We start from the raw sequence: 8204 nt of genomic DNA, 5'->3' as shown, positions 1-8204 counted from the left end.
GCCTGCATTTCTCGGTTTGAAAAGTTGTTTACAGCACATGTGCGCTCTGAATAAGCAAAGCTGCTATGTGTTGCCTCAAAGCTTGGTTCTCCGTCTCCCATCAAGCTTGCACCCATAGCTCTAGGGCGCCCACAGAGCACCAGGATGCTGAAGAATGACTGCAGATTCATGGAAAATCAATGGTGCCGCCTCCCCCTTCATGCCACCGGAGGTGATGATATTAGACAGAGAGAGTGTCCTTCCTACTATCCCCTCCATTCCCCACCCTCTTTTCCTCTCCTACCTTGATATCATATGGCAGGAGGTCAACTACAACCTCCGTCTCCTCTTCTACCCGCACCCCCATGTACTACCATTGCAAAACGGTGGTGATGATCATGTCCTATCGGCTCCGAATCTGATGCGGCAGCTCAAAAACATCCTTACTCTCTGCTTGGTCTAGTACTCCCCTTCTGTGGCCGCCTCATCAAGGGTGCAAACCTTCCCCACAGGCTCTTCATTGAATGCAACAATGCCAGAGTCGAATTTGTAGAGGCCTCCATGGACATGCCCCTTTCCCTGCTTGCTGAAGACAGCTTTCAGATGAAGCCCTTCTTTGATCAGCTTTGCCAATAGCCAGATCACAAGCAAGAGTGCCTCTTCTCCAGTCCCCTTCTCTCCATTCAAGTAATATATAGCACGTGTGTGCATGTGTGTGTGTGTGTGTGTGTGTGTGTGTGTGTGTGTGTGTGTGTGTGTGAGAGAGAGAGAGAGAGAGAGAGAGAGAGAGAGAGAGAGAGAGAGAGAGAGAGAGAGAATTGTCCTTGAATGTCAACAGGTCACCCTATTCTAAGATGGCGGCCTTGCACTTGGAGTTGCACACAGCCATGTTGTTGCAGATGGGCAGTCTTTATTGGACTTTATGGTGTCATGGGGAGAGTGCTCGAGAGTGGTTCCCTTGAGTCTAACCCCTATACACAATAGGCTAGCGGTGAGTGACGAGTTTAAGAAGGCTAGTGATGAGTTTAACATCCTTAAAGTTAGCATAAGTAGTTAAGTAAATGCCAGGTTCATCAGCTTTTAATACCTTCAAAATATCAAGCATAAGTCCACAGAAGATGTTGAAGGCAATGTGTGCTATTACAATTTGCTTAGCTTGTCCACCAAGCCAAGAGAAAATGAGGGAAAGATAAAAGTCCACAAGTTTTTCTGGAAAAAGTCAGTCCAAATGGTTAAGAAAAAACCAGATGGCATGATCAAACCATATGATGTTGGATTCACAAGAGGCTTTAGGGTCAAGAAATCTGCACGCACATTTCACATAAGGACGAAATACATTCCAGATGGATTCAGTGTAGAAATCCGGGTTACTCTTGGCGAATTCCATGTTTCCTTTGGTACGGATGTATAGGCCTGTATTCGAGGAGCACTTGGAGTGATCGATGAGATTGAGAGTGAAGGGTGCTTTGATAAGCTCACCTTTGTCCAAGAATTTCCCTCCTTCAAGAATCTTGAGTCTGCAATCTTCCACAGTTAGAGGCTGGGAGGTTGGCAAGGTAAACCCACGTCTCACTCAAAATAGGAGCTAAGAAAGCTTTGTTGGGCAAGACCCAAAGCTGATGGTCAACCCCGAGGGATTCAGTTTCAATTTGTCTCACGGACAAGACAGGAAAAACTTTGGAGATTTTGGGCACCATCTCTAGGAGGTTTGAGTCATTGAGAGAGCAGAGATTACTCTAAAATTCCTTAACTGCTTCAAGGGCCGCACTATCCCGGCAGAAGATTCCACCAGTTTGTGGAATAGAAGAAGTGGCAGGCGCACAGACAAAGGATGGATTTAGTCCACAAAGCTTCCTAAGAAAGTTAGATAGATCTGCACCAGAGGAGGAGAACAAAGCAAGCTCTTGCTGATATTGCGAGGATAAAAGAGGGAGATAGGCAATGTATTGTGAAATTAAATTTACCCCTTCCATGGAGTCTTTATCCAAAGTTGCTAAAATTTTGACCCAGTCATTAAAAGACAGCATATGTAAGACATATAGTTTTTTGTCAGAGGTAAGAGCCGAATCATAAATTAGTTGTGAAGCATCCAAGCTGCTAATACATCTGAGAACAAGAGAAGTGGCCACAAAGAGGGGCTCCGAGGTTAGTTCCAATCCTTGTGAAAGAGCAAGTGTCTGCAAAAACATGGAAGTGAGGTTTACTTATACTTTCCATAGTAGGTAATACAATTTTTGGCCTTCCTAGAGAGGAAAGGTCTGGTTCTAACTGCCAAGGCATTCTTTGGTTTACGGTCCTTAAGGTAGAGATTAATCTGTTCAAGAATCTTTGCATGATTCTTAGGGTTGTGATTAGTGCTCATGCGAGCTGTCTTTCTATACGGTAAGTAGTCCTGAAAAAGGGAACATTGTAAACATAAATAGAGGTAATGCAGTAACTGTAATATTTTTTGGGCCTACAAACCTTCCACCGGCAAAGTCAAAGACTACAATAGCCGTGAGCAGGGAACCAGAAAAAGAGTCTAAAAGGGACCACCTAACACCAGTCAACCGGTTAAGGGATTATAGACTGTGGGTCCAAATTAGAACTCAATTTCGAAGAAATTTCCAAAGCCAGCATCCCGGTTTCTCTTGGAAAGAGAAACCTTATGTATAGGATGTGTGTGTAGCTGTTAAATCTTAGATAATAAGACATAATTGAACTTTTACATTCAAAAGACAGTTGGCAATGGAACAAGGAATAGATATGTACAAAAACAACTCAGTATTAGAATCGTTTAAGTACAATGTTTGTAGGAAAGAGATCCCCTTTCAGTATGAAGAAAGTAAAAAAACTTCCCAAGTCATTTGTGAGTGCTTTATCCAGAGTAAGGTAGCTTGCCAAAGTAAAAAATCCTTCCAAGATAAGATAGAGTCCTTACCTGCATCCATCCAAACAAGACAACAATTCAGTTAGCCTTGGATGTGTTTTACAGGTATCAATGGACCATATCAGTTGTTATCCATGTCCGTCTCATAAACTTTTCTTATTTCAACAAGCTTAGTATAAAAAAAAGTGTAATTCTTTGTTAGTTTTTTAAAAATAATTATATATACATCTCATTATGATTAGAAGGCCACCACCCCTTCTAATCCAAGTGTCATAGTCCTTAAAAACCTCCTTCAAGTTTTAATGAATTACATCCGAAGCTTAGAAAAGACCACTTTTACATCCCAAATAATTAGTACACTAGTTTATGTTCAATTTTTACATGTTCATTATGGTATATAGAATTAGAAACATCATATGGTGTGTATGACTTTCATCAGATACATCTCTAAGCTCTTTTGAGTGGCATGGAGCCTTTGAAGTAATCAAGTACTTTTCACAAAAAAACCTTAAGTGGTCATCAGACCAAAAAAAACTCCAAAAACCATAGAGCTAGCATAAGTTACTATGCAAAAAAGACATCCAGTATCATATCCTCCTTATGCCAAACCAAGGGGTGTATGCTATGTAGCAAGGGAATAAACCCATAGTGCATACTTACCTTAACCAGGTCGAGGGTTTTTAAATAAGAAAGAGCGAGGTCTGCTAACAAGGCAAAGGGTACGCCAGTACTTAAACACCAATTTGTATATCTATCCAGCGAATGCGACAGGTAGACAACCTTAAAACCAGATTTTCTACAGCAAACGTTTGCAGCCAACCAAAACAAGCATGTTCACTATGTGAAGCAAAGCGCAAAATGGTGAGTTTTGCCAGAAGTGAGCTCATCCGACAAAAGCTAGCAATAGTACCCCAGAACAATCTTAATAGTCTTGTGATTCCCCAAATAACAAGTGAAATTTTATGCTCACGAGTTAGATTCCTCAAAACCAAACCCCCTTTTTTTAAAACCAAAACCAGTATTGGTCATCACTCGGGGAAGGAAATCCCCACTTTTGAATTCCAATTATGTATAAGCAAAGAACAGATCCCACTTTTACTTCTACCAATGTATGCCAAAGCATTCTAGCCAATCTTTAACTTTCTAGGGTCATAGAGGTGCTAACCATATACCGTATGAAGAACCAACAGACCCCGACAACTTACCATAGATGCGGCGGAACCAGTCCAAGGTCAGGAAAACCTGCCATTTATATTACCATAATGTTTTACCATACCATGTCAATCCATAGTAGAGGGGGGTATACCATGCCCATAGTTTCCATGTTGAGCTTATTAATACAACAACAAGAAAAATACCAGCTGTATATAGTAAAAAAAACCAACAGTCCTTGCCTTATGTTCAAAGTATATGATGTACACGAGCTGAATAAGCCCAAGGTACGACAACCTTTCCTAATCTAAAGCATTTTAGTGTTAATCTTTACAATGTCAAACAAAAACATATAGTGCATTAAACCAATGAAGCAAGCTAGGGTAAAAAAGAGAACCTGAGTCACCTGCGTGGTGAGCTCCATTTCTCCTTGTTTGTGAAGCAGGCAGTAAGTGCTCTTAAAACAACTCAACACAACAACAATGGCTAAGTGAGGGGTAGAGATGCACCCTCACCTATTTTTATAGTAAGAGGAGGATGGTCTGCACGTCCACTGTGTCAGGGTAATGAGTGAGTCTGGCCGCACTCCCTTATGAGTGCGTGTTTGCATAGAGTAGCACGCTGATACCCATGAATGGAGATCCAGAGTCAGGGACGAGAGGCCGCCTTCACTACGCCATGAGAGAAGAGGCCATTGAACACGCTCGACTCTCCAGAGGTAATGAGTATCATAATTGTTTCAAGGGCTATGCCCCCCGGTTATAGCAAACTAGTGGTATATTTTGAGTATCCTCTCTTAAGGTGACCTAGTTAAGTCCGGGCAAAAGAACAGAAGAGGGGGGGGGGGGGGGGGAGATTTTTCTAGTTGTGAGTTATAACAGTGTATGTGTGTGTGTGTGTGTGTGTGTGTGTGTGTGTGTGAGAGAGAGAGAGAGAGAGAGAGAGAGAGAGAGAGAGAGAGAATTGTCCTTGAATGTCAGCAGGCCACCCTGTTCTAAGATGGCAGCCTTGCACTTGGCGTTGCATGCAGTCATGTTGTTGCAGATGGGCAGTCTTTATTGAACTTTATGGTGTCATTGGGAGAGTGCTCAAGAGTGGTTCCCTTGAGTCTAACCCCTATACACAATAGGCTAGCGGTGCACGAACCATCTCCAACAAAAGCCACGTGGAGCCTTGATTTTAAGATCAGTGAGCAAGATAAGGCAGGGGAAAAGGACCTTATTGTGGAGGGAGATGATTCAAGATTGGATGAAAAGGTCCGAAGCATGGAAGCAGGTGATCCAAGGACTTTGGACAAAGCAACTACATTGGCAAGCAAGAAGAAGGATAGCATGAGGAAGCTGCTTCTTTACCAGCAAATACATTAGAAGGTGGAAGGGAAGACGTTAATGCCGGCTCTAAAAATGGAGAAAATGGGACTGATGACAAGAGCTCAAAAACCAAGTCCCGAAGATGGTGGCAAGTCCCTTAACAAGCCTGACCCCTTGGTGCAATATGTGTTCACATTGTCTCCCTCTGCAATCAAGAAACTAAAGAGTGAGGCATGTGAAGGCTTCACTTCTTTTGAGGTCACATGCATGCACTTTTGGAAGCGAACCTCCTCCACCAGAAAATCTCCACCTGATGAGTCAACCTTCGTTTTTGTGGCAATCAATTGTCACTCCCGCATCTCACTGCTAGTATCGGGTGCGTGCTTTGGGAATGTCCTTGGCATAGGCATGGCTCTTGCATTCCCAGTGCGTGACTCACCCATGGCGGGGCTGAGAGAGAGAGAGAGAGAGAGAGAGAGAGAGAGAGAGAGAGAGAGAGAGAGAGAGAGAGAGAAGAGAGAGAGAGAGAGAGAGAGAGAGAGAGAGAGAGAGAGAGAGAGAGAGAGAGAGAGAGAGATCTCGTCTTGTGACTGTGTAATGGTTTTTCTTTCCCCTGCGTTGCGCAACCCTAAATCGGCGAAGTTGCAGGCGGTTGGGGTTTTGTTGCCGAAAACGCACTTGGTGTAGGTAATGATATGTTTGCTTAGGTTATTTTTGTGATTTTCTGCTCTAATGATGGAACTGTAGGTGAAAAGAGGAAGTGCAGAGGACCAAAAGTTCCCGAGGGGTGCAAAAATGCTCTTACACCTCTACGCCGTCGCCCATCTTTGCTAGTGAAGGTCGTGCTCACTTCTATTGGCTGTCTTTCAAGACCTGCGCAATGAGGAAGCCAACGGTGTCAGATCGATAGTCGCCATTCTGAAAGACCTCCTTGCAGAAGGAGAGAAGCTCGTTCACCCAGACCTAATGGTTGAGTATATGCTTCTTCAGCTCCACCATGAAGGGGATGGCTGCGAGCTGATGTTCTATGTTAATGTCAAGACAGTACTCCCGATCTGTCATCAGCTTGTTAAGGTGATGTCGTCATCTGCTCCTGGCGTCAATAGCGAGTCTAAAGCCATGAAGCATTGGGATAGGGCTCCTCATCCTGTAGGTTTGGTATTTTTGTCATGCTGTCAGTTGAAGTTTTGTGATTATGTAGCTTGTTTGAACGCAGATCAGGCTAATTAGTGTAATTTCTCACGATCTGTGCAGCCCTGTTCAGAGATTGCACAGTGGACATTTTTGGCCATGTGCTTTGCTCTATTTGTGCTGGCCTCTTCAGGTGGTGTGGTCTTGGCTATGAGCCGGTTGTGTGTGGGCCATGTTATTTGTTTTCAGTTGAAAAGCTTTCCATTCTTAGGGTCTGAAGGTCGGTGAAATTCTCATAATGCTTTTGAGCCGCTGTCAATTTGCTCATCATTGGAAATGGAGGAAAAGGATGTTGATTCTGATGGAATCCTTTCACTGCTAGGTACTGTTCGGTCAAAAGAAGAAGAAGCTCTCATGTTCTCACCCGTTTCCCTATACATTATTATTATTGTATTCTTTCATCTCTTGTGCTATGGCATGTTAACTAAGTAGTACTTTGATCCCGGTGGTGCTTTGTCTCACGGTGAGAGTGAAGAGCACTTATCCGCTTCATTTTCTTGAATGACATTTGCATATTATTGGAATGAGCATTTGGTTATTGTTACTAATATGTATGCTGATGTGTGCAGTTTGGTTCGGAGATTGTAGATAGTTGTTCGATGCTGGTGTGTGCCGAGCTCAGGCGGGATACTTTTGTACATTTTCTCCAAGACCTTCCTTGCTCCCACGCCTCATCCAAATTGTTGCTTTCGTGCTAGGACTTGTCACATGCTGAGAATGAGTAGCAAAAGGCGTTTATGTTGCATATTCTGTTGATGTGGGATAAGGTTCGGGTTAGATATAGGCCAATGGTCGTGTGTCAAGTTTTTCTTATGTGCATAGCGGTTTTTGTTTTGCTTGTCAGGGCAATAAACAAAAAATCTTTTTGCTATGCTTTGTTCGCTTGTGTACGAGGGGGGATTTGTGATGATGTCTCGTTTGTTTCTTGAACTTCTTTAGATGCCTCAGATGAAATGAGAGAAGACTGAGCAAGCTTTAGATATTGGACAATATGGAATACAGGATAAGTTGTGATAAATAATACATGCCTATTATGGATTCATGTCCTTTTTTTGGTTTTGTTTTCTGAGCTTATGCCATCGAAAAAATCCGATTTTTATTGGGAGTGAAATTTGAATCCTTTTGTTGAGGATCAAAAGATCTTTTTTTTGTATAATTCCATGGAGAACTTTACTCGTGATTGAAACTTTGCGGCAAGTATTATTATGAGTTTGCATGATGCCTGTTTAATTTTATTCGTCTTCGTCTAGCTGTGTCACGTGGTTGATTATTTGTGGTTGATCATATTTGGATTACAAAACCCCCTGCATCATTCATAGTGGGCATGTGGTTTTGCTTTTGGTTGGATCATTCATCCACACATCTTATGATTCCTAAGTGATTCTAATCACTCCCTCCCCCCTCCATCCCTTCCTCCCTTCATCTCACCCTTCTCTCATCCTCTCCACAAAAAGAAACCATGATTCCGTATATTGTGCTTGTCTCTATCCTATCAAAATGTCACTTTGATGAGAGAGAGAGAGAGAGAGAGAGAGAGAGAGAGAACTTGTTCTGGTCTTTTGTTTCGAGTTGTAGGGATGAGTGCTTGCTTGCCTTAGTTCATCAACGGCGCATTGATTTCAAGGAATAAAGTGATGAGAATGGGTACGGTTAACTTAGAAGAGAAGTTAATGATGGGTGGTTACAAAAGCACTACTTGCATT

The 8204-nt window shown here is 42.7% G+C and overlaps 2 pseudogenes; both read left to right on the top strand.

Annotated features, from left to right (window-relative positions):
• Positions 1 to 214: 214 nt before the first annotated feature.
• On the top strand, positions 215 to 6144 carry LOC147431819 (uncharacterized; annotated as a pseudogene).
• A 144-nt stretch (positions 6145 to 6288) lies between these two features.
• On the top strand, positions 6289 to 7257 carry LOC147431818 (uncharacterized; annotated as a pseudogene).
• The last annotated feature ends 947 nt before the right edge of the window (positions 7258 to 8204 follow it).

The sequence above is a fragment of the Adiantum capillus-veneris genome, chromosome 21 (assembly GCF_014529385.1).
Source record: "Adiantum capillus-veneris isolate H3 chromosome 21, ASM1452938v2, whole genome shotgun sequence".
Classification (NCBI taxonomy): domain Eukaryota; kingdom Viridiplantae; phylum Streptophyta; class Polypodiopsida; order Polypodiales; family Pteridaceae; genus Adiantum; species Adiantum capillus-veneris.
This window is presented reverse-complemented; position numbering and strand designations above follow the sequence as displayed.